This window comes from Pipra filicauda, unplaced genomic scaffold (genome assembly GCF_003945595.2).
Source record: "Pipra filicauda isolate LSUMZ 115617 unplaced genomic scaffold, ASM394559v2 scaffold718_size133179_pilon, whole genome shotgun sequence".
In the NCBI taxonomy this organism is placed as follows: Eukaryota; Metazoa; Chordata; class Aves; order Passeriformes; family Pipridae; genus Pipra; species Pipra filicauda.
In genome coordinates, this window is record NW_024104885.1 from 7,928 (window position 1) to 33,360 (window position 25,433).

Sequence of the window (25,433 nt, forward strand, 5' to 3'; positions counted from 1 at the left end):
TTCCATTCAAAACTGGAGTGGCTTTGCTCAGAGACGTCTGTCTTAATTGTTCCATGTCTTTCCTTTCAGGAATAGGGACCCATACCATGAAACAACAAATGCCCAACAGCAGCTCCATCCCCCAGTTCCTCCTCCTGGTATTCACAGACAGGCGGGAGCTGCCTTATCAGTACAGCTTCTGGCTTAAGGGTAATTCTTACAGGTGCTGCCTTTCCTGATTTTCATAGAATCCCACTGGCCCACATGATAGGAACAACTGCATCTTCAGCTTCCCTTGGGATGTTGCTGCTAACTGGAGTTATTTCCTGCTCAAGAAGAGTTGCTGCTTCAACATATTTAGTCTCAGCAATTACAATTTCAATGTGCCCATTTTTAAATTTAATTTCTGCCTCAAGTTTTCCAATCAATCTCTTCCTAGCAAAGGTTTAGGGGAGTTTGGCAAATAGAGAAACTGATGACTGTTTTCCTAATTTAACCCCTGTCACACCAATAACCTTTGCAGTGTCATTCCTTAATTCTCCTTCTGTTGTGTTAAGAACTGAGTTGCACCTGTGCCTGACTAATACATGGGCAACCCAGACAGTGGGACTCCACCCCACACCTTTGAACCAGACAATAGTGTCAACATCATGCTCAGGATATAAAGTGGGGGAGAGAAGGAGGAAGGGGGGACCTTTGGAGTGATGGAGTTTGTCTTCCCAAGTCACTGTTCTGTGGGATGGGGCCCTGCTCTCCTGGAGGTGCTGACCACCTGCCCAACCATGGGAAGCAGGGAATGAATTCCTTGTTTTGCTTGTGTGTGCAGGTTTTGCTTGTCCTTATTAAACTGTCTTTATGTCAACCCATGAGTTTTCCAGCTTTTCCCCTCCCAGTTCTCTCCCTGATCCTGCTGGTGGGGAGTGAGAAGTGGCTGGGAGGGGCTTGGGGGCTGGATGGGGTGAAACCACAACAGCCTTTGTTGGTGTCCAGCGTGGGGCTGGGAGTGTTGGAGATACTGACAGGTGGGATTGGGATGTGCTGCTGGAATTTACAGCTGCTGGTGCTGTCTGGAGCTCCTGGCTGTGTGTCAGAATCTGGTGCTCCTTAGTGGCTGCTCGTTGCTGTCACTGCTGCTGAGCTGCTCAGCTCTGATCACCTCACTGTGCTGTGCCTGGGAACGTTGGGCAACAGCCCCGGCGATGTGCCCGGACTGGCAGGAGGCCCGGGAATTGCTACTGCACTGGACAGGCTGGAACTCGGTGTGAACTTGAGCTGAAGGGCCTGTGACCTGTGGATGAGTCCAGGATGGAGCAGAGACCCCCCCCTGCAGCCTGGGGAGGAGCCCACGCCAGAGCAGGGGATGCCCAAAGGAGGCCAGAGCCCGTGGGAAGCCTCTGCAGAGCCTCGGAGAGAGGAGCCCACGCAGAACAAGCTCCTGCAGGGCTTGTGACCCCGTTGGGGACCCACGGTGGAGCAGCCTGTTCCCGGGGGACTGTCTCCCCTGCCAAGTACCCCACGCTGGACGGAGCAGACACGGACTCCACTCTACCCCACGCTGGACGGAGCAGACACGGACTCCACTCTACCCCATAGGACGGAGCAGACACGGACTCCTCTCCCTGAGCGGGAAGCAGCTGTGGGACCCCCATCCCCCTGTGCCGAGGAGCGGAGGGAGGGAATAGCGGATAAAGTGAAGTCCGTGAAGGAGGGAGAGGTGGGGTAAGGTGTTTTATTAGGATTCGTTTGACTTCTCATCCTCCTGCTCGGATCTGAGCCGTTCCCAATCCCATCAATGTCCCCCAGCCGGGTCTTTGTGCCGGGGCGGCGATCGGGCAATGCCCTGTTCCTGCCCCCCGGCCCGGGCCGCGCCACAAAATGGCGGCGGCAGAGCTCGAGTCCCGTCATGATTGGCTGCTTCTCCCGTCACTTTTCGCCCTCGCGCGCTGATTGGTCGGATCGGGCGGGCACTGCTCCCTCCCTTCGTCTGCCGGGCCGGGGCAGCGGCAGCAGCGCTTGGATGGCGCTGAGGCGGCGGCGGAGCTCGGAGGCGGCGCAGGTGGGACCCGCGCTCGGTCCTGCCGGGGCTCGGGGCTCGGGGCTCGCTGCGGGCGGAGGGGGCGGGAGGTGCCGCGGGAAGCGGGGTCTGGCGGGCTCGGCCTGCCCGGGCGGGGCGGTGTCGGCGGCCCTGGGGAGCGGGGTCTGGCGGGCTCGGCCCGCCGTGTCCCCCCGTGTCCCCTCCCCAGGGGCCGCTGAGGGAGCGGCTGCCCGCGGGCTCCTCCTTCCCGCTGAGCCTCGGCGGGCTCGGAACGGGTTTGTGCCTCGGCCTTGGCCGCAAACATCGCATTCGTTCCCTGGGCTGCGACAAGCCGATAATGACACACTCGAGAGACACATTGAGTCGTTATTGTTTCAGAGTTGGCTGCCCGGGGCTGTTTCACAAGTCAAGCACCAACTCATAAAGCTTTTTACTATTTCTACATTTTAGCAAACAAAGCAAAACAAGCTTGCAAGCAGCTACGAGACATTAGAGCTGGAGAGAACACTTGCTGGTTTAGACTCAGCTGCTTTCCCTCCTGCAGGTTCTTGGAGAGACGGGGGGTGGCCTCAGGTGGGTCTGAAGGGCCGTCCAGCACCTTGGGGGGTGACCGGGGGGGCCTGGGACTGAAAACACCTCCCAACTGTGCAAGTCCTTGGGATGACACCTTTCCAGGTGTGGTGGTGCATCCCCACCCCCCCAGGCCTCCCTGTGATCTGAGAAATGCTCCTTAGGCCTCAGCCTTGATGAACAGCCCTGGGCTGAGCTGCTCTTGAGCTGCTCAGAAACACTCTCTGCTGCCAGGAACTGGTGCTGTCTAACCAGCTCCTGCAGTTTAACCAACAGCCTGGGAAACTTCTTATTTTTCTTGCCTGAAGAACAACCCAAGTGGAATCCGATTTTTGTTCTCCAACTTTCAGAGAAAGTCATGGACCTGACTTGGGGCCAGGATGGACAATTCCTGTGGGGGCCCCATAACCAGCGGTGCTGATTGAGACCCTTTGAGGTCTCTGGGGCCACAGCAGCTGCAGGGACTCTGCTCCAGCACGGGCTGCCCACAGGCTCACATCCTTCTTTTTGGGCATCCCCCTGCTCTGTGAGCTCCTCCTTGGGCTGCAGGGGAATCTCAGCCCTGGTGCCTGGAGCACCTCCTGCCCCTCCTTCTGCACTGCCCTGGGGGTCTGCAGAGCTGTTCCTCTCCCCTGTTCCCACTCTGCTCTTCTCTGCACCCAATTCCATCTGCACAAGGACTTTTTCCTCCTTCAGTACGTTCTCCCTGAGGTGTCACTGCCATCTCTGATGGGCTCGGCCTTGGCCAGAGGCGGGTCTGTCCTGGAGCCAGCTGGAATTGGCTCTGCTGGACATGGGGGAAGTTTCTGGCAGCTGCTCACAGAACCCAGCCCTGGAGTCCCCCTACTACCAAAACCTGGCAAACCCAATACACTGCCCAGCATGGATCACCTGGAATGTGGGTCACCAGGTCCATGCCCAACCTGGATCGCAGTTGGGTCACTCGTAGGGGTTATTATGGACACAAGACTCCAAGTGACTTCTAGAGATGAACTTGGGCAGGAGGAACCCCTAAGCCAACATGCTCACAGCTTGTTTTTTCTCCCAATCCAGCATTTCTCCTTCCCAAACCTTGACCGAATGGTGGAGGAGGCTGTGAGGAAGAGAAAGAAGCCCCAGGACCCCCAGGCAGGTGAGGAGGAAATCAGTGCCCCTTTGCCCTGTCTTGTCCTGTATCTCCCAGCCGAGCATCACCCCCGGCTGCAGGACAACCCCGCTGCCACCGCCGTCCTGCCGGGGCCGGAGTTGGGGGGATGTCCTTGGCCTTCCCTCTGGGCTGGGGGCAAATCCCCTGCCTGTCCTTCTTCCCTGCTGCCCCAGGCCCCAAGCTGAGGACAGAGAGCCCGGAGGACAAATCCCCCCGGCAGAGCCTGGTGGGAGAGGCCGTTTTGAAGGGCTCCACGGCGCAGGAAGGCAGCGGGGAGGAAAAGCCACGAAGGTACCCCAGGAGGAGGGTCTCCAAAGCCAGCCCAGAGTCCTCCAAGGAGGAAAGACTCAGCCTGTGCCAGGAAGGCAGCTGGAGCTTGATCCGGTGCCCTGACCTGGAGGTCCACGTTCAGTTTCGCCCCAGGGAGAAGCCCTACAAGTGCTTGCAATGTACAAAGAATTTCAGCCACGTCTCCCACCTCTTCTACCACCAAAGCGTACACACAGAGGAGGAACCATACAAATGTGTGAAATTATTGAAGAACTTTGGCCAGAGCTCCAAACTTAGCACTCAGCAATCCCTGCACACTGGGAAACAGCCCTGCAAGTGCTTGGACTGTGGGAAGAGCTTCACTTGTAGCTCCGCTCTTGTTGCCCACCAGCACCTGCACACAGGGGAGAAGCCCTACAAGTGTCAGAAATGTGGGAAGAGCTTCGGCCGGAACTTTCACCTGAACCGCCACCAGGTGATCCACACAGAGGAATGTCCCTACAAGTGTTCTGAGTGTGGGAGGGGGTTTCGGAACAGGGCAAATCTCATAAGGCATCGGTGGACGCACACGAGGGAGGGGCCTTCCCCTACACCAACTGCAGGAAGAGCTCCAAGCACAACTCCAGCCTCATCACCCACCAGCACATCCACACTGAGAAGAGGCCCCACAAGTGTCCTGAGTGTGGGAAGACCTTCAGCTTTAGCTCCTACCTGATCTGCCACCAGATAGTCCACACCAGGGAACGGCCCTACAAGTGTGGGGAATGTGGGAAGAGCTTCAGCCAGAGCTGCAACCTCACCAACCACCAGCGCCTGCACACGAAGGAACGGCCCTACAAGTGCCTAGGGTGTGAGAAGAACTACAGCATCAAGTCCAACTTGATCCGCCACCAGAAGATCCACAGTGGGGAATGGCCCTACGAGTGTCTCAAGTGTGGGAAGACATTTCAGAGCAGCGCAAATTCCTCGTGCATCAGCGGACGCACACGGGGAGAGGCCCTTCCACTGCACCGACTGTGGGAAGAGCTTCAGCCAGAAGCCCAACCTCATCAGACGCCGGCACGTCTACCACAGGGAGTGGCCCTACAAGTGTCCCAAGTGTGGGAAGATCTTCGAGCAGAGCTGCGCCTTGACCACACACCAACAGACCCACCATTAAGGGAAGGCCTGCGACTGCTCTGACTGTGGGAAGAGCTTCATCCACTGCTCCATCACCCATGTGGGGCATAGACCCGCTGACCTAAGTTCCTGTTGACCCACATTGGGAAGACACCTGGCTGGGGGTCTGCACATCCTTATGGTTCCCTATAGGCACGTGGGTGAATGCAGGGGGAGGAACATCCATCCGGACACAGACCAGATGTCAGAAATTCATTGGTAAGAGTGGATTTGTTGTCTTTAGACCGCCAAAGAATTTCACCTGCTCATTCCAATCATTTGATTTGGCATCAAGCAACACTGGGTGATCTTCGAGATCTTTTCCATCCTAAATAATTCTGTGTTTCTAATTCTCCATGGCTGACAGGCCACCCAAACCAACCTCACAGGACGCTGACATGTAGATCCTTTTATGCTGGCCCTGATTTTGTTTTGATCCATCTTCATTCCTTAAAAACACCTGAAATTGGGGTAAAAATAAAGAAATACAATAAAGATATTTAAAGCCCTACCATTTTTCTGGGATTCTGGGAGGGGAAATTTGGGGTTCAAGGGGATATTCAGGAGGATTTGTGGGTTCTGGGGGGATGTGGGGTGGGGGAGTTTTCCCTCAAAATTGGGAATACCCAGGCCAGGTGAGTTTTCTCCATCACTTTGTACTCCAAAAGCTGAGATGGATCAATCTGTCACCTCATAGTGACTCGATCCCACTCCAAAATGCCTCAATCACACAGTCCCTCCAAAGGCCCCCCCGATCACCCCGTGGGGTGTCAGCAACCAGAGAGGGGGAAGTTCATGCCCAGGAGTGGTAGGATGGGGTTGGAGGGCTGGGATGGGGCTTGGAGAGAGATGGGATGGAGTTTGGGGGGGGTGGGATGGGGTCTGTAGTGAGAGAGCTGAATGTTGGGGATGATGAGGCCAGGAGGCACCCCTTTCCTGACGGGTTTTTGGGGTATCCCATGTTCCTGGGGGGTCTTTGGGGTGCCCTCTAATACTGAGGGAGTTTTTTGGGTGCCCCCCAATCCTGAGAGGAGGTACTGGGAGATGGGGTGGGGGATGCGTGGCTCCAGCACTTGAGGGGGACACCACAAGGAGGGATCCAGGGAGCCCATTTTGGGGAGGGTCCTAGTGCTTTCCACCAATTTGGGGGATTATAAACATCTTTTGGGGGTCCCCCTCCTCATTTTCAGGGGCTGAGATAAACCCCTCACGTTTTGGGAGGTGAGATGACCCCATTTTGGGCAGGATCCTGCTGTTTTCAACTAATTTTTAGGGGTTATAAATGGCTCTTGGGGGTCCCCCCCCTCATTTTGGGGGATTGGGGTGACTCCATGGCTCCACTGATGGCTGAGGAGGGGTTATACCCCCAGTTTTGTGGGGTTAAAAGGGGCTTGTGGAGGTCCCACATTTGATGGACGTCCCACCTGGAGGAGGGTGTCCCTCCTTCCTCCAGGCACCCTGCAGCAGGTCTAGGACCCCTCCCCACATGGGGGGCACCCACATTTTGAGAGGGGGGAAGAAGAGGCTCCTCGTGCACTTAGACCAGTCCAGTTGGTGTCACAGCATCACAGAATACACTGAGCTGGAAGGGACCCACAAGGATCATGGAGTCCAACCCTTAGCCCTGAACAGGACCATCCCCAAGATTCACCCCATGTGCCCCAGAGGATCATCCAAACCCTCCTTGAGCCTTGGTGCTGTGACAACTGCCCTGGGGAGCCTGTTCAGTGCCCAATCACCCTCTGGGGGAAGAACCTTCTCCTAATATCCAACCTAAACCTCCCCTGACACAACTTCGGGACATTCCCTCAGTCCTGTCCCTGGTCCCCCCAGAGCAGAGCTCAGGGCCTGCCCCTCCTCTGCCCCTCCCCAGGAAGTTGTACCTGCACTGAGGTCTCCCCTCAGTCTCCTCCAGCTGAACACACCAAGTGCCCTCAGTGTCCTCACACGGCTTCCCCCCAGGGCCCTTCCCCATCCTCATTGCCTCCTTTTGGTTGCTCTCTAATGGCTCAATTTCTTCCTTACATACATATCCCACAGGAGCCCTGTCCTCAAGGAGCCAGAGATGTCCCAGGGCCAAAACCAAACATTCCCCCACTCCTGGGGGGTGTCAGCACCAAGGAGGTGCTGCTGTCCCGCTGTCCGGGCTGCGGGGGGGATCCCCACACGCTCCCTCCAGACAAAAAGTGCCCCAGAGCAGCCGAAAGGGACCCGCCCTGAGCGGCTGTGCTGGAAGGGGCTGCTCGGGTATTTCCATGGCAAGTGCCAGGGCTGTGTGATGTGGGGCCTGCGGGTGCCCAGGGGCCACTGTGACACTGTGGGGCCTCCTGGAACCGAGGGCACCTTGTGAGCCTTTGGGCCCCGCCCTGGCCTGGGGTGTTTGAGGAGCCCCCCGGGTGGCCAGTCCAGCTGAGGGCCGGGGCAGGAGGAGAGGCCGCTGGTGGGCCGGCGCCGAGCTCCCCAGCACTGGGCCGAGGCAGCCGCCTCCAGCCCAGGCCTCCTCCTGCCGCCGCCCTCAGCTGCAGCAGCGGCAGCCTCAGGGCAGCCGGGCCGGGCCTGGTCCCTGGGCGGGGCCGGGCCGTGCTGGCCCCGCAGCCCCCGGAGCTGCAGGAGCCCCGGGAGCCATGGCAGCCCGGCCCCGGGGGCACAGGGCCGAGGGCCGCAGCGGGGCAGGGCCTGTGCTGGGGGTCCCTGGCAGCCGGGCAGCCCGGCCAGCGGCACCGCAGCCCGCGGCCAGCGCCGGCGGGGCAGGAGCTGCCGGGGCTGCGGCGGCTGGCGGGGCTGGAGCCGGCAGTGCCGAGCACGGAGGGACACGGGCAGGGCCCGGGCCCGGGACGCTCCCTCTGCGCGGCAGCGCTGCAGCCCCGGCATCTGCCCAGCCGCTGCTGGCGGGGCCCGGCAGGCCTTGGCTGGGGGGAGCCGGGCGGCCTCTGCGCGTCCCCCGCTCTCCTTTCAGCCCCCCCAGGGCAAACTGTCGGAAAAATCCTTCCTTTAGATTTAAAAACGGCAAAAAAATACCTGTAGGACAAGGAAAGTGTAGCGAGAATTTTTTTAATGCAGCGCGCTGGGCGCTCCAAAATCACAAGGATCTAAAAAGCACACCAACGGTTTGAAAATCGTGCCTTTTGTATTCTTTCCGTTACATAAACTTGTGAGAAATAGAAACCCAGTCGGGCAATTTCCAATCAGAATTTTATTATATGATAAAAGCAAATTCAGCGCTGGGTGATCAGGGAAGGGGTTCAACAACTCCCAACGCCTGTCACACGCAAAGAAGACATTTGTTCTACATTTATTTCCAGCTACTACATGAATATTCATTATACATAAGTATAAACATTACACATTGTTAGGTCAGACATTCCACAGATATTTCTTAACAAGAATGTTATCTATAAGCATCCATAATATATTGTTAAATCAGACTTTCAGCAGATGTTCGCTTGTTATCTATACAAAGTTATAAATTTTAAGAAAGGTGCTATTATCTAGCTAACTAAACAAAATTCTCTCACTATAAATCCTACACAAGGTAAAAGGGAGGTAACTTGTTTTATCCCTTTATAGGGGCCCAATTAAGTTTTACGACTTGTTTTTCTTTTCTCTCCAGGTCATATTAACCTTACACAGTTTTCTCTTAATTAGCTCGAATCATTTTCTCAGTTTATCACAAACTGTTATGTATTCATTGACCACCATTTTTTTGCCTTAAAGGGTAATTTCTCTGACCCAGAAGGGGGTTTCTCTTGATTGATTGTGACTTATCCCCCTGGACCTGTACGGGGGGGAGTGGTCCCCCTGTACATAATAGGCTGCCGCATGGAGGATACATCTTTATTTTTGTATTTTTCCCTACTCCCAACCGTGAAAGGTTCCCTGTCATCAGGTCCAGGCAGGACCATCCACATTACAGCCTCCGCAGTATGCCTAAAAAAACCTCTTAGAAAATAAAAAACCCACCCCCTTCCGTCTTCCTACCAAGTTCATTTGCTTATAATAAAACCAGGTTATTTATTTCTCATACAAACCATCTCCTGCCCTGCACTGGCCACACCAGAGGCAGCCCAGGGATGTCCCAGGCCAGAAGGAGCAGGTGCTGGCGGGGCTGGAAGCCCCTGGCCCCGGCCAGCAGCCGGCGGGGGCAGCAGGGCGGGCAGGCCTGGCAGTGCCACAGAACCACAGGGCACTGCCCACCCCGTGCGCCCCTTGTGCCACAACAGGAGCCCAGCTGGGCCCCGCTGTGTCCAGCTGCAAACCCAGACACACCCCCTGGCACAGGGGGCTGAGATGCTTAGAATGATAATAAACAATCCAGTCTGAGGGTCCGAAACTGAATAGTTTATTGTACAAAACTTTTGGTTTATATAGGGTTCAGAGAAGGAGGGGCATACATTGTATTCACAGCTAGGGTTAAAGGTCTCGGAAGTGCAGGGAGATATTTTTCTTCAAACAGATAAACAAATATTTCTTTATCACAATCACAACAGATGGGGGTAAACAAAGGTGGTAAAGGGATTTACTTCTGTAGTCTAGAAGTCTATTTAATTAAAAGTTAGTGTAAGGATATCAGAGAGCAAATGTAAACAGGCTTTCTTGTCTGTGTTTAAATCTCAAGGTTTCTGGCTAAGATCATTTCTTACGTCTGCTGTGTCCTAAAGAATTCCTACCGCAACAGGGGGCAGCTTCAGCTGCTCCTCCATGTGCCCAGCAGGGCACAGGACAGAGACCCCGGCACAAGAGGAGGCACATTCGGCTGCTCCTGAGCCAGCAGAGCCCCAGAGCCCCTGTGCTACTCTAGGCCTGCAGAGCTTCCTCCTGCCCTGCACAAAATCATCTCAGGCAGCTGCCCTGGAGCAGTCTGGGGCTGATCCCTGGGATCTCAGCTCCCTTGAGGAGATGTGAAAAGACTCCAGGAGATGCCTGTGAGGAGTCTCATGTAGATCCTGGAAGACGCAGAATCTACAAAAGAAGAAAAATCATCTTGCCTACCTGCCTTGGAGGAGTCTGGACTGACACACAGGATTTCAGATGCTGAAATCAGAGACCAAGACTCCAGGAGAAGCCTGGGAGGAGTCTCAAGTAGATCCTGGAAGATCCTGGAACTACAAAAAGAAAAAAAACGATATCTGGAATCATTCCTGGAATAGTTTAGGGTTGCTATCCAGGATTTCAGGTCCCCAGATGAGAGATGAAGACTCCAGGCAATGTTTGAGAAGGCTCCAGCTGGGTCCCAGAGGATGCATTTTCCTTCAAAAGAGAAAAATCATCTTGGGTACCTGACTGAGAGCTTCTACCCAGGATATCAAGTGCCTGAATCAGAGATGAAAAGACTCTGGGAGATGCCAGGAGGAGTCTCTAGTGCATCCTGGAGTAGAGAGCTACTTCCAAACAAGCAAAAACATCTCGGAAAGCCTCCCTGGAGGAATCTGAGGCTGCTTCCTGGGAACTCAGCTTCCTTGAGGAGATGCGAAGACTCTGGGACACACCTGGGTTGAGTCTGAGGTGGATTCCACAGCAAAAATTTACCTCCAAAGGAGAAAAAACATATTGGATACCTTTCTTGGAAGATTCTGAGCCTGGGGAGAGCAACTCAGGTCCCAAAATCAGAGATTAAAATACTCCAGGAGAATCATGGGAGGAGTCTTGGGTGAATACAGGAGGACACAGTTTCCTGCAAAAGGGAAAAAATCATCTTGGGCAGCTTCCCTGGAGTAGCCTGGGGCTGCTTCCTGGGCTCTCAGCTCCCTTGAAGAGATGTGAAAAGACAGAAGAGTCTCTGCCTGGGAAGAGTCTCTGATAGATCCTGGAAGATTCAGGATGCAAAAAAAAGGAAAATCATCTGAGATACCTGCCTAGGAGGAGTCTGGAGCTGCTACCTGGGATCTCATCTCCCCTGAGGAGGTGGCAGGTGGGGGGCACCCAGCCGGGCCTGGGGAGGGGAATAAACTGGAGAAAAATTAGGAAATTGTTGTTTTTACTGTTTAATCTATTTATTCTTCCCATGTGGAAACCAAAGGTTTAATGTGATTGAGGGAGGTAAAAATGTAATGAAATTACAAATGTTAGGACTCTATTTATGGTGTAAAAATTAATTGTAGTTAGTAGAATTATTAATTAGAATTAATAGAGTAAATAGCATTATTACTCTACTAATATATTAATATGTTTCTATAGAATTATAGTCAGTACAATAACTGTATCTATCACTGGTCATTACCCAGGGCCTGGTGACCCCGAAAAGATCAGGGGACCTCAATGGGACACAAATGAGGGCCGTCCAAAATCAGCAAAATATCTGAGCGAAAACGGCCTCAAGTTGTTCCAGGGGAGGTTTAGATGGATATTAGGAAAATGTTTTTGCCAGGGAAAGGGTTGTCCAGCCCTGGCACAGAGCAGTGGTAGAGTCACCATCCCTGGAGGTGCCCAAAACAAGCGTGGATGTGACACCTCAGGACATGTTTTAGTGGTGGCTGTGGCAGTGGTGGGTTAATGGTTGGCCTTAAAGGTCTCAGAGGGTTTTTCCAACCTCGACCATGAGATGACCATGAACACAAGGTGATTGTGACCATGATGTGATCAAAACCATGAGATGACTGACCATGAGATGATTGTGAAACTTAGATGACCATGAGATGACCACAACACAACCATGGCCATGAGGTGATAAAAACCATGAGATGGCCATGACCATGCCCATGAGGTGCCCCTGAGTTTCCCAGAGGTGACCATGACACTGAGATGCCCCTTCAGCCCCTTCCCCAGCTCCAGGACCCCCCTGCAGCCCTTTATCCTGCACCAATACCCTCCTACTACCACTTTCCCAGGCCTCTGGTGGTCTAGTGGTTAGAGTGCCTGACTCTCACCTCTGCGACCCGGGTTCGATTCCCGGCCCCCTGGGCAGGTGGAGCTCGTCAGCCTTGGTAGGCAATCCACCTAAGAGAAGGTCACTCTAAACAAACCTACATCCTGGGGACCTCACTGCCACTGTCCAAGCTTTGCTCGGCCCTGGCAGATGAACCTCAGGACTAAAGGGTGGGCTCAGTTCAGCGCACACTGTGTCTCACCTAAAAATCCACTGCGCAGGCTGGAAGGGTTAATGACCTTTCCCAAAAATCTTCGCTCGCGAAGACTGGCCATTATACCACTTTCCCAGGCACTCTCCCTCTTCCAGACCTCCTCTTTTCCTTGACACTGTCACTCCTTTGAACCCCCATTCCTGGGCACTGGGATGCCCCTGCACCCATTTCCCTGGTTCTGCAACCCCTTTTCCAGCCATCCCACCTCTCTCAGTCCCTGGATCTCCTGTTTCCTTGACCCTGGGGACTCCCAGACCACCATTCCCAGCCATCCCAGGTCACCTCGCCCCCAGCCGTGCTTTCCTTGAACCCAGGTACCTCTGAAGCCCCTTCCTGCCTCTTCCAGTTCTCCCAGTTCCCCCTTTTCTTAATCCACGGACCCTCCAAACCCCCCCAGTATCCATGTCCCCCCAGTTCTCCACTCCCAGCTCTTCCCACACATGGCTCTGTCAGAGCCCATGTCATGACCTGCCCCAGAGGCACCACAACAGGTTCTTTTCCTGAGGGATCCCTTGGGGGGAATGAAAGAGAAACACCGCTGGAGAACTGTAAGGGGGGTACTTTTGAATTAGATGAGCAATGGAGCATAGAGGCGTGAGAAAGGCATCATATTAGGATGTGAAACCAGCTAGAGTATGGTACAATGGAACTTCATGGCACAAGCTAATTGTAAGGTCCATTGTGCTTTTTAGCAAGTCAGCTTGATATCCCCTATTATCAGAGCTGAGTTCTTCCTTGGTTTTGCTACATATTGCAAGATAGATACATCTACCCTTGAAACACAATGGTAGAGGTCATCCATAGGGGTGAGAAAGATGATGATGGGAGGAAGATGATGTGGGCAGGGGTCGCTGGCCCCTTGCCCTACAAGCAGGGCATGCGCAGGCTGTTGCCATTAGGTAATGATTAGGCGGGGTTTGGCTGCCATTCAGGCCTCACCTTATACTGGGTACTGGCCCTACGTAGTGTAATGTGGAACTGATAAAAATGGGGTGTCGGAGCTGCTGAGTCGAGCGATACTCATCCTACCACCGAGACTGTGTTACTCCGCGGGGACGCCCGCTAAGCACGGGCACCGACCAGCTGCTGCAGATCCTGACAGCCCTGGCCTGTCTGTGTGGGTAAGCACAGGTTATTGATAGGAAGCAACTGAGAGAACAAACTTTTTAATATTCTTTTACTGTTCCCTTAATTCCCCTTTTATGTTTATAGTATTTTTTCCTTTTAATTTCCCTTTTTACTAACCAATATCGTGTTATCTATAATACTGTGTTAAGATCCTTATTTTGTTTCCCATTTTTCACTAGTTAATACTGTATTAAATGCTGTTCATAGTATTTCTTTTAATGCCACCCGATAAGGTAGTTATTTTGTATCCTTTCTTAGTTTTTGATTCCTCTTGCTAAGTTTATTACTATTATTTTTATTCTCACTGTAATAAAAGATATTTTGTGTGTTTGAATATTTCTGGCACTTGTCTTTATTCCAGACGTGTATCCAAACGAACTGTTACAAGAACTGGAGTGACAACAGGAATGGCTTTTATTTTTGGCAACTCTGGAACCATAATGGGTAATCCGTGGCTGGGGAAGGGAGTCTACAGCAGTTCTGGCATTTATGATCATCACGAGGAAAGGGGACAAAAAGAGAAAAAGAGAGAAGGAGATTTGGAATCAAGGGTCAGAGCCACAGTGCCCAGTCCTGCTCCATCGGGGGTGGGGACCCGCACACGCAGCCAAAATTGAAGGCTGCGAGGAAGAGGAAGATGCCCCAGGACCCCCAGGCAGGTGAGGAGGAAGTCAGTGCCCCTTTGCCCCTGTCTTGTCCTGTATCTCCCAGCCGAGCATCGCCCCCGGCTGCAGGACAACCCCGCTGCCGCCGCCGTCCTGCCGGGGCCGGAGTTGGGGGGATGTCCTTGGCCTTCCCTCTGGGCCGGAGGCAAATCCCCTCCCTGTCCTTCTTCCCTCCTGCCCCAGGCCCCGAGCTGAGGACGGAGAGCCCGGAGGACAAATCCCCCCAGCAGAGCCTGGTGGGAGAGGCCGTTTTGAAGGGCTCCACGGCGCAGGAAGGCAGCGGGGAGGGAAAGCCACGAAGGTACCCCAGGAGGAGGGTCTCCAAAGGCAGCCCAGGGTGCTCTGAGGAGGAAAGACCCACCCTGTGCCGGGAAGGGACAAGAGCTTGAGCTCTGACCTGGAGGTCCATGAGCAGCTTCACACTGGGGAAAGGCCCTACAAATGCTTGGAATGCATGAAGAGCATCAGGAAGAGATACAACCTGATCTGCCACCAGCCCATCCACACTGGAGAAAGGCCCTACAAGTGCTCGGAGCGTGGGGGCAGCTTCAGCTGGCGCTTCTGCCTGATCTGCCACCAGATCATCCACACTGGAGAACAACCCTACCAGTGTGGGGAATGTGGGAAGAGCTTCAATGACCGCTCCAACCTCATCACCCACCAGCGCCTGCACTCCAGGAAACGGCCCTACAAGTGCTTGGAATGTGGGAAGAGCTTCAGCCTGAGCTCTGACTTGATCTGCCACCAGAAGATCCAGAGTGGGGAACAGCCCTACAAGTGTCCTGAAAGTGAGAAGAGGTTTCAGACCAGCTCACATCTCCTGCATTAGCAGACACACACAAGGGGAGAGGCCTTTCTGCTGCACCGACTACGGGAAGAGCTTCAACCACAACTCCCACCTTGTCATCCACTGGAGAACAAAAATCAGATTCCACTTGGGTTGTTCTTCAGGCAAGAAAAATAAGAAGTTTCCCAGGCTGTTGGTTAAACTGCAGGAGCTGGTTAGACAGCACCAGTTCCTGGCAGCAGAGTGTGTTTCTGAGCAGCTCAAGAGCAGCTCAGCCCAGGGCTGTTCATCAAGGCTGAGGCCTAAGGAGCATTTCTCAGATCACAGGGAGGCCTGGAAGGGTGGGGATGCACCACCACACCTGGAAAGGTGTCGTCCCAAGGACTTGCACAGCTGGGAGGTGTTTTCAGTCCCAGGCCCCCCCGGTCACCCCCCAAGGTGCTGGACGGCCCTTCAGACCCACCTGAGGCCACCCCCTGTCTCCACACTCTTTGCAGGGCAGCTCATGGAGCCCCCAGGACAGGAGATGGTGCCTCTGGACCTGCCTCACGAGGGGCTTCTGCCACCCCTGGGGCCACAGAGGGGACAGGGGCACCCTCAGCTCCTCCTGCCACGAGCTGATCTGGGACAACACCCCGAGCTCCCAGGGCCTGCACAGGTCCTGCTCCATCGTGGGCTTTATCAGGATCTTCCTGTGCTCCTCAAATAAAAACACACAACACTGATAATTCCCCCACTGCCCCCAGAAGTTACACGTCTCCTCAGCAAAGCAAAACTGATCCCATAGGAGCAATTTGTGGAACATTTATAAGGAAAAAAAATCCAAAAAACAGAACAAGGATCAACTGACACAGACTAGGAGTACCTGTGGACTCTGCTGCCGAGTCACTGGCAAATGTAAAGTGTTTCTATACTTACTAAAACTATATAAACCCCCTTAGCAATGCCCAGCAGGTGTTCTTGGCATCACTGTAGGGAACAGAGATTATATGACCTGGGAGAAACTTAAGGGGAACTTGGCAAGATAAAAGTGAACGTGGTGGGATGTATCTTTGTGTGGGGGAAATTGCTTGGGAGTATTTTTCTCATGGGCAGTGAATGCTTAACTAAAAAGTAGATCTAGAGAAAAGTTACTAACAGGAATTTACTGCTGCTGTAATGGGGTATATAAACTGTGAAAGAACTGTAATAAATGATTCCATTATACCACATGGGATCCGTGTCTGAGACGTCACGAATGGCATCCTGAACGTGGGGTTTGCAAATTTAATCCAGAAAATATAGCTGGAGCTCCGGTGGCATAGCCCTGGTGAACCATGGAAAGAGACCGGGGTCAGAATTTGACTACACGTGCCCATCACCTCTGCAGGACAGCGGGTGAGCAGCTGGGAACCATGGGACAATCACTAACACGAGAACAAAAAAGAATTAGATGGAAATACTCACAAAGATATTAAAGATTTACGGCAGTAATGTATGCCAGGTATCATTAGTAACACTCTTAGTTTGGGTAACAGACAATTGTTCCTGGTTTCCCCGAGAGGGAACTTTGAATGTTTTCATACGGAAGCGAACTGGGGAAGAGCTGGGGCGAACGCTAGATGAAAAAGCTTTAAGTTTACTTTCAACGTGGCAACAGGTGTTTTCGGCATTAACCCGCCTACAAGCCACAAATGTAACTGATTTACCTTCTTTGGCAAGTGCGCCCCTCGCCAAGAATGATCCTAAAGAGAAACAATCCCCGTTTACTACCCAAGACTCAAACCCTGTTGATCCTCTCGATCCACCCTGGATCGATTCTGAAAAAGAGCAGGATTTATATCCGCCTCCTGCTGACAATCTCACCGCAAAGTACCGCGCGCACCTCGGGAACAGCCCTGCTAAACCCCTCGCTCCGCGTCGCCGCTTCTGCCGCGCCGGCAAATCCGCCGCTAAAACCCCTCCACGGCGAATTCCGTGTCTTGGGCAAAACCCGCATAACTCGAGGTGGGAAGCGAGAAAAACAGTGATTCTTCACAATATTGTGGGACTCTTGAGCAGTGTAGGAAGGAGAAGGACAGGAGGAGGGAGAAGGACAGGAGGAGGGAGGACTGGCTTCGCTCCCGCCGCCATCCCGCCCTCTGTCCGCCCGCCAGCGCAGCGCTCAGGCCGCTCCGCCCGCTCCGTCCGCTCGGCCCCGCTCGGCCCCGCTCCACCCGCTCCGTCCGCTCGGCCCCGCTCGGCCCCGCTCGGCCCCGCTCCGCCCGCTCGGCCCCGCTCCGCCCGCTCGGCCCCGCTCCGCCCGCTCCGTCCGCTCGGCCCCGCTCCGCCCGCTCGGCCCCGCTCCGCCCGCTCGGCCCCGCTCGGCCCCGCTCCGCCCGCTCCGCCCGCTCCGCCCCGCTTAGCCCCGCTCGGCCCCGCTTAGCCCCGCTCCGCCGCCGCCGCCCCGCGTATCCACTTTCACTGCCGCCTCCTCCTCGCCGCCGGGGCCGTGCGAGCCCAGCGGGCCGGGGGCAGCGGCCCCCACGGCCTCAGACTGCCCGGCCGTGCTGCTGGCGCTGTCAGCAGCGGGGAACACGCGGCTCCCAGCGCCGCTGGGAGCAAACGCATCTCCCGCTCCGGCGGCCCCCTGCGAGGGTCGCCGCTCCCCGGGCCTCTCCTCACCATGAATTGGGTGCGACCGCAATTAGGCATATCTACAGAACAATTGGCCTCATTGTTTGAGTTGTTAAAGCGTGATCCTGGCTTATCTTCACTTCGTTCATTAACTAATGAAGCAGAACAGGCTTTGTCTTTTGTGCTTCAGGCTATTCAGGGTCGATATAGCTGCCGCAGACTGGAATTACCAGTCTTTTAAAATTTAATTTATAATACATTTCAACCTTATGCCCGCTTATGCCAGTAGGATGAACCCCTTACAAGTTCTGGAGTGGGTTTTTCTGCCTCATGCCTTTCCTAAAACAGTAACCACAGGTATTGAAATGTTGACTATGCTCACACAGCGAGGCAGACACTGCTTGCAACAATTAATGGCATGTGATCCTGCAGTAATTTATATAGCGGTTGCAAAACAAGATTTTGCTTTTTGGCTTCAACAGCACATGCCATTGCAGATTGCCTTAGCGGAATTTATTGAGAGAGAAAATTTTCTCTTCCTCGTCACAAGCTGTTACATTCGCTGTCAGCCTTGCCTTTACAGTTAAAGACCCACCTTTCTCGAGCTGCTATCCCAAATGCTTTAACTGTTAGATGGGTCGGGGGCAACGGGAAAAGCCGTGGTAGCATGGGAAACAGACAGTGATAAATGGAACTCAGATGTTAGTTTTGTTACAGGCTCTACAAAGGTAGTGGAACTGGCAGCTGCTGTTCGTGCCTTTACTCTTCTTTAACAGCGTCCTTTGAATATTGTTGCTGACTCACTTTATGTCACGGGTATTATTCAGCGCTTAGACAGAGCATTTCTCAAAACAGTTTCTAATCAACGATTGTTTTCACTCCTTAGGCAGTTGTTGTTTTTATTAGAATACCATCACCATGAATATTTTGTTTTACGTTCAGTGTTGCCAGGCCCAATTGTACAGGGAAATCAAATAGCAGACTTCCTTGCTTGCAGCAGCAAAAACCCCTAATGCCTATCAACAGGCCAGACTTTCACATGATTTTTTCCATCAAAATGCAAAAGCTTTGCAAAGGTCCTATGGTTTCACACAGGAGAACAGGCTCAAAACATTATTCGCAGTTGCCCTGATTGCCAGGATATAAGTCCTTTGCCTTTGCCACATGGTGTGAACCCTCGGGGCTTACAGCCCTGTGACATCTAGCAAACTGATACCGCTCATTATCCCTCCCTTAGCAGACTAAAATACATTCACGTATCTGTTGATACCTGTTCATGTATGCTTTTTGCCACTGTAATGGCAGTAACTCAAGGATGGCTGGTGGCTCAACTGAAACAGAACGTATGGGTTACATTAGCCAATGTAACGGGTCAGGATACCCTGTGTCTTAGCACTGCAACACCCAACAACCCTTTTTTGACTTGCTTAGTAGGTGTTCCTCTAGATCCGCAGGAATTGTTCACTCTTTGTAATCACTCACTGCATGCACCATCCTCCTGCCAGAATCTTATGAGAAACAACACTTATGACTCCTGGGATGAGTGGTGGCCTCACATAAGTCAGCCAGGTACAAATCCCCCTCAAGAACTGGAATTGTTAGAATCCCTGGATGCACATTGATGTATAATGTTTAGGAACAATGTCAGCACCTCGTGGAATGTTACAGGTACCAGACCATTTAGTAACGTGTCTCTATGGTGTTCGCATGTAGATAATAGTACCCTATCCTTTTCCAGTCCCATGACCTTACCATCCAGTCTTTTCCTCTTTTGTGGAGATCGAGCCTGGGTTTTGGTACCAGCACAAATTATTGGAGGACCTTATACAGTAGGAAAATTAACCTTGTTCACTCCTAATACAACAATGATCCTAAAACACTGTTATAGATACGAGAGACATGTACACACCTTCACTAGTGAATGTAGGGATAATGTAGAATTTTGGAATCAGGGGACAAGAATTGTTGCCTCTTTCCTAGCACTTGGAGTGGCAGCTGCAAAAACTGTAGCTACATTAAATAAATTAGGATGTTGGTTAGCAAAACAGACAAATGCTACTAGTCAGGCTATTGCAGATTTATTGACTGATGCTCAGTCAGTGGGACATGCTGCTTTGCAAAACGGAGCTGCTATTGACTTTTTGCTTTTAGCACAGGGACATGGATGGGAAGGATTTGATGGAATGTGTTGCATGAACTTGAGTGACAAATCAACCTCCATTCACAAAAGCTTTACAACAGTTACAGGACCTAACAAAGAAACTGATGGTGAACAACAGATGGAACCCCTTTGAAGGATGGGATCGGACTTTGGGATTGGGGCCATGGGTGAAAAAGATTCTAATGTGTGGCTTGGTTCTAGCGGACGTAGTGAGATGTGTCTTTGTGTGGAGGAAATTGTTTGGGAGTATTTTTCTCATGGGCAGTGAATGCTTAACTAAAAAGTAGATCTAGAGAAAAGTTACTAACAGGAATTTACTGCTGCTGTAACGGGGTATATAAACCGTGAAAGAACTGTAATAAAGGATTCCATTATACTGCATGGGGTCTGTGCCTGAGATGTCATGCATCACCACTGTAAATAAATTTATTACAGCCCCTGCACCTGGTACTTCCCCAGGTAAATATTTTCCAGGTGAGAACCCCCTGCCTGTGTTTGCAAAGGCAAGACTCAAAAGGATGTTTTTTTCCTGTCCAAATGCTTGAATTTTTAATAAGGTTTAATTGATGCAGCCCTTTGTTACTGTCTCCATCCCTCAAATTCCTCCTGCTCCAGGCTGCAGCTTGGGGTGTTTCGGGGTGAGAAACAGGTTGGGAAGGAAGAAGTGGGAAAACGGGATGGAGGCACAGGAATTTCTCTCCCTCAAAGCTTTTCCCCCCTTCCAAGGGCCCCTCCAACCCATTCACCCACCAGCCACAAGTGCAAGGGGTGGGTCAGGGGGAATGGATCCCACCAGCCCTCCACACGCAGAACCATTTCCCACCCCTGAGCAGGGCCTCTGCTCCAGGAAAAGGCTCCATCTCTCTCCCAGAATAAGAGATTTAACAAAATCAGCCCCAAATAAGAACCAGCTGTGGGTGCTGAGCAGCAGCTGCAGCTCCAAAATTGTTTCTGGGCTGGGAAGCAGGAGGGTGATGCAGATTTTTCCTCTCTCCTCTCCCAAGTGCAGAGGAAGAGGCAGGAGGGGGCAGAGCTGGGGAGGTTCAATCAGACTTGCATAATCCTTTACACAGAAACCATTGACGAAGTCTGGGGCTAAGATTGGATCTAGCCACTGCCACGCTTCTCTGGGGGAAGTAGTTTAGAAAGCCAGGGGGTCTGGGGGGGGGGGGTTGGGGGTCTCTGGGGGGTGTTGGGGGTCCTTTCTGCACCTCATGACTCAATGGGAGCTTCTCTAATAGACTTTGCCTTAAACTCCCACTGTGCCCAGGACAGGAACCCCTGTGAGTGTCTGTGACATCCCGGCTCTTTAGCAGGCTGGAGATCCTTGGAATGTCCCCATGGAGCCCCTGTGAGTGCCTTTGACAGGTTGGAGCTGTAGCAGCCAAAGTCCCTGGGATGTCTCAGAGGGAAAAAAATATTCTTTACCTTTCAGTCCCTAGATTTTAAGAAAAATCTGAGATCGTAATACTTTACTAATGACACCTGGATTTCTACTTTTCTTCCTTCTAATCCAAATACCCTGACTTCTATGCTAGCTGGGAAACTGCCATATATAGAGCAGTCATTTCAGAGACTCCACAGCCCCAGAACCTCTTAACAATCAGGCCTCCAGTGTTAGAGGAGCTGGGCAGGGCAGAGGTGGTGCTGGGGCCGGGGGTCTCTCCTCTGCAGCAGGGGGGACACACCCATGTCTGCTCAGGGGGCTTTGCTCTCCTGGGGCTGCATCAAGAGGTCTCAGGGCCCCCCTAATCCTGACCCCCCAAAGATGCCTCTGCAGGAGCCTCGGAATAGCTGTGGGACAACTCCAATGTGGGTGGTGGGTGAAGAAACCTCATGGCACCCCCGGTGAAGGCTGGAGGGGAGGAGGGGATCTGTGGGAGGGTGTCAGGGCTGCTGCAAGCAGCCCCTCCCAGTGCTCCCAGTCCATCCCCCCTCACAGCCCCGGTGCAGACCGGTTCCAGGGGCAGTGCAGTGCCATGGGGCAGCCCCACTGAGCTTTGCAGCCAGGAAACCTGATTTGGGGGTTTTGCTCCCGGTTCATCACATGCTTGAAAACACCAGAGGGGTACCCGGACCCCTCCACCACCACCCCAAAAAGCCCGTGGGGGCCATTCTTCACCCAGCCCGAGGGATAGCGCCAGGGTGACTGTAAGGGCCCCCGAGGGGACAGCGGGGGGACAGCTGCGGTCAAGGACCCCTCGGGGCACTGGATGCCAGATCCTGTGTTCAAGGAAGGAGTACAGAAAAAAGGAGGGGCTCAAGAGCACCCGTCACCCCCTCAACCCCCTAGAGGCCAAGGCAGGGTGTCCTGGGGCAAAGCACCCTGGTGAGACTCCCCCAAACCCCTGCAGACCCCCCTGCACAGGAGCAGGAGGAGCTGCGTGTCCCCAAAAATCCCTCTGCTCCCTCTTTTGGGATCCCAGCTTAGGGGAGTGGGACAGCAGCCAACCACAGCCCCACAGCTGCCGGGGGGACTTGCCCTGACGCTCCGGTGAGGGGCATCGAGGTGCGGGGGTTGTCTCCAGAGGATGGAAAACCGGGGGAAAGGACGAGAAGCTGCAGCACCAGACACTGAGAGAAAAACCCTCCTCAGCTCCCCAAAACGGTGAAAATAAAAGATCAAGGTCTTGATCCTGATCTCTAAGAGAATTAATAAAGTGACATTAAAAGAGTTAAAAAATGTCGAGATCCAATCAATGAAACGCCAGATCTATCGAAAAATAGATACAAATACAGTGTTGTGGGGCTGAAGGCCGGCTTTCCCGGCCATATATGAGGGACTGGAAGCCCTGGAGCCTCACTTTTCCCACCCCTTGTTTTGGAGCAATGCATTAGGCTAATTAACCACTGATTCATTTGTCCCTGAGCTGCTTTGTTCCTCTGCCAGACACAGATGAGCACAGGCTCCGCAGGCTGCAGGGCTGCTGTGTCCTGTCGGGGCTCAACATATCGGTTTTATTTATTCCCAGAAGGGAAAAAGGCCCCCAGTCCACTTGGCTGAGCGGAGGAGGGGACGGATTTCTGGCAGAAAACTCCAACAATGGGTTTTGCCCAGCCTGGGAAGCACAAACCAAGCCGAACTGAGGTGGGACCCCCCAGCAGCACTTGTGTGCTGTCCCCAGCTGAAGCCGGGGCCGCCGGCGGTGTCGGATCCCGGCAGGACGCGGGGAGGGCCCCGGGGAGCGGCGGCGGCGGGCGGGCCCTGGGGGAGCTGCCCCGGGCCGGGCGGGGTGGGCATGGAATCAAATCCAGACAAGAGAGGAAAATACAGGAAAAGAAGCGCACCGCGGGACGAGCCTTGTCGGGTGTCGCCAGAGAGGGGGGGCGAGGTCTGAATAGAATAAAATACAGAGAATAAAACAAAGGAAAACAAAATAGCCGCACTGGGGGACTCTCCGCCACCCCATATCTAAAAGAGCTGCACTGAGGAACCGGGGGGGGTGAGGGGTTGATGACACCCCCCGGGTGTCCCGGCCGGCCCGTGTCAGTGAAGAAGCTGCACAGCGGAACAGGCGAGCTATGAATACAATAAAGAATAAAATAATTAGAAAAAAACCTGCACTAGCGAGGTCCCCGCCGCCCCGTATCTAGAAGAGCTGCCCCGAGGGACCGGTGGGGCGGCATCGGGAGGTCGGGCGATTTTCGGTATCCCCGAAAAAGCCGCATCACGGGGCGGTGATAAAAGGGCGGCACCGAGGACGGGAGGTGTGAAAGGAATAAAATTCACAGAGTAAAATATAATAAAAGAATCGCATCGGGGGGTCTTCACCGCCCCGTGTTACCGAAGGAGCTGCACGACAGGACCTGCAAGGTGTTAAATAGAATAAAATATAGAGAATAAAATAATGGAATAAAATATCTGCTCCGAGGGGCTTCCACCACCCGATATCTAAAAGAGTTGTAGTGAGGGTTCGGCAGGGCAGCCCCGGGGGTTGTGAGGGAGCGATGAACGGCACCGAGGGGCCTCTGCCGCCCCGTGTCACTGAAAGAGCTGCCCCGAGGGACGGGAGGGGTGAGAATAGAATAAAATACAGAGAATAGAGTAAAATAAATAGAATAAAAAGCTGCACTGAGATGTCCCCGCCGCCCCCTGTCACTGAAAGAGCTGCACCGAGGGACCTGCGCTATCGGGTGTCGCCAGAAGGGCCGCGCCGAGGGCGGGGGGCGAGCTGTGAATGGAGTAAAATATAGAGCATAAAATAAAACACCATAAAAGCCGCACTGGGGAGTCTCCACTGTCTTGTATCTAAAAGACTCGCCCCAAGGGACCGACGAGGAGGCACAGAGAGGTCTCTGCCGCCCCGTGTCCCTGAAGCAGCTGCGCGGCAGGACCTGCGAGGTGTGAGTACAATAAAATACAACGAATAGAATAAAATCAATTGAATAAAATAAATAAAGAACTGCGCTAAGGGGTTCCTGCCGCCCGTGTCACCAAAAGAGCTGCGCTGTGGGCGGGACGGGGTTTAAGGAGCCGCCGCGGGGTGACTGTCGCCTCGTGTCACGAAAGGAGCTGCACTGCGGGACGGGCGAGGTGTGAACACAAAATAGTGAATGGAATAAAAATCGGTACTGAGCGGCCCCCGCCACCCCGTGTCACCGAAAGAGATGCACCGAGGGACAGGAGAGGTACGAATAACCATAAAATATAGAGAATAAAATCACTGGAGTAAAAGGTTGCGCTGAGGTGCTCCCGCTGCATCTAAAAGAGCTGCCCCGAGGGACCGGTGGGGCAGCACCGCGGGGTGTGAGGGGGCGATGAGCGGCACCGGGGGGTCCCCGCCGGCCCGTGTCGCCGAAAGAGCCGCCCCGAGGGACGGGCGGGCGCGGCCCCGACCGACCCCTCCACCCGCGCGAGGAGCGGCGACGTCCCGCAGGACCGGCCGGGGCCGAGCGGAGTGTTCCCAACCGGGTCCGCTCCGCCCTCGGGCCCTGGGGGAGATCGGGGGGTTGTTCCCAATTGGGTCCGCTCCGCCCTCGGGCCCCGCGCTGAGGCCGCCCCGCAGTTCCCAACCGGGTCCGCCCGCACGGCCCGGGCCCCGCGTGTCCCGCTGCCGCCTGCCCGGCCCCGCCGAGCCGAGAAACGCCGGGAAATCGCTCAGACGGATTAAAAACCTTTCTTATGGGCAGGAAGGGGCGCTGGTCCCTATGAATCCCCCTCCCCTCATTCACTCTTGGGCACTGCCGGGCATTATCCCGGCTCCCGGGGCTGTGTCACGGGACCGGCTGCTGCCATGGGGCAAGGGGGGCTCGCTGCAGTTTGGAATCAAACCCAACAAGCTGGGGAGGGGAGGGGACAGCCCTAGAAGACAGGATTTGGCCTCTGGCGCTTGAAGTTGCACGAGGGGGTTAAAGGATCCCTCGGACCCCCGGTGCTCCCAGCAGTGGCTCTGCCCCCCCGAACGGGGCCGTGTCCCAGACCCTTCGGTCCATCCCGGGCTTTGGGGGGTGAGCGCGGAGCAGGCGCGGAGCTGCTGGATGGAGCTTCCAGCCCCGCCAGCCGGAGCTCAGATCCCTCGGGGCACGGCGCTGTCAGGGACTGGTGTCCAGCGGCGCTCGGGCTCTGTCGGGAATGTCATCCAGACGGAAAACTGAGTCCGAACGGGTGGCCATTTCCACCACCTGCTATTTCTCCTCCCTTTTCCATGACGGAATTCACGGCGCTTCCTTTCACCTCAGAGATTTGGAAAGCAATGTCGCGGTTGCCCCGCAGCCACCCCCAGCGCCTTCCAGAGCTCCAGCCTCGTCCCTCCTCCTCTCCCCTTTACTCGGCACCAGGTTCTCCCTCCTCTCCCTGCCAGCCCGGAGGAAGGAGATTTCCCCCCCCCCGGTACCCGCTTCCCCTCCCCCTGTCCCGTTGTG

General features: G+C 54.1%; 1 pseudogene; it reads left to right on the plus strand.

The window, feature by feature from the left end:
• The first annotated feature begins 1,771 nt into the window (after window positions 1–1,771).
• On the plus strand, window positions 1,772–23,919 carry LOC113995314 (annotated as a pseudogene).
• Window positions 23,920–25,433: the final 1,514 nt, after the last annotated feature.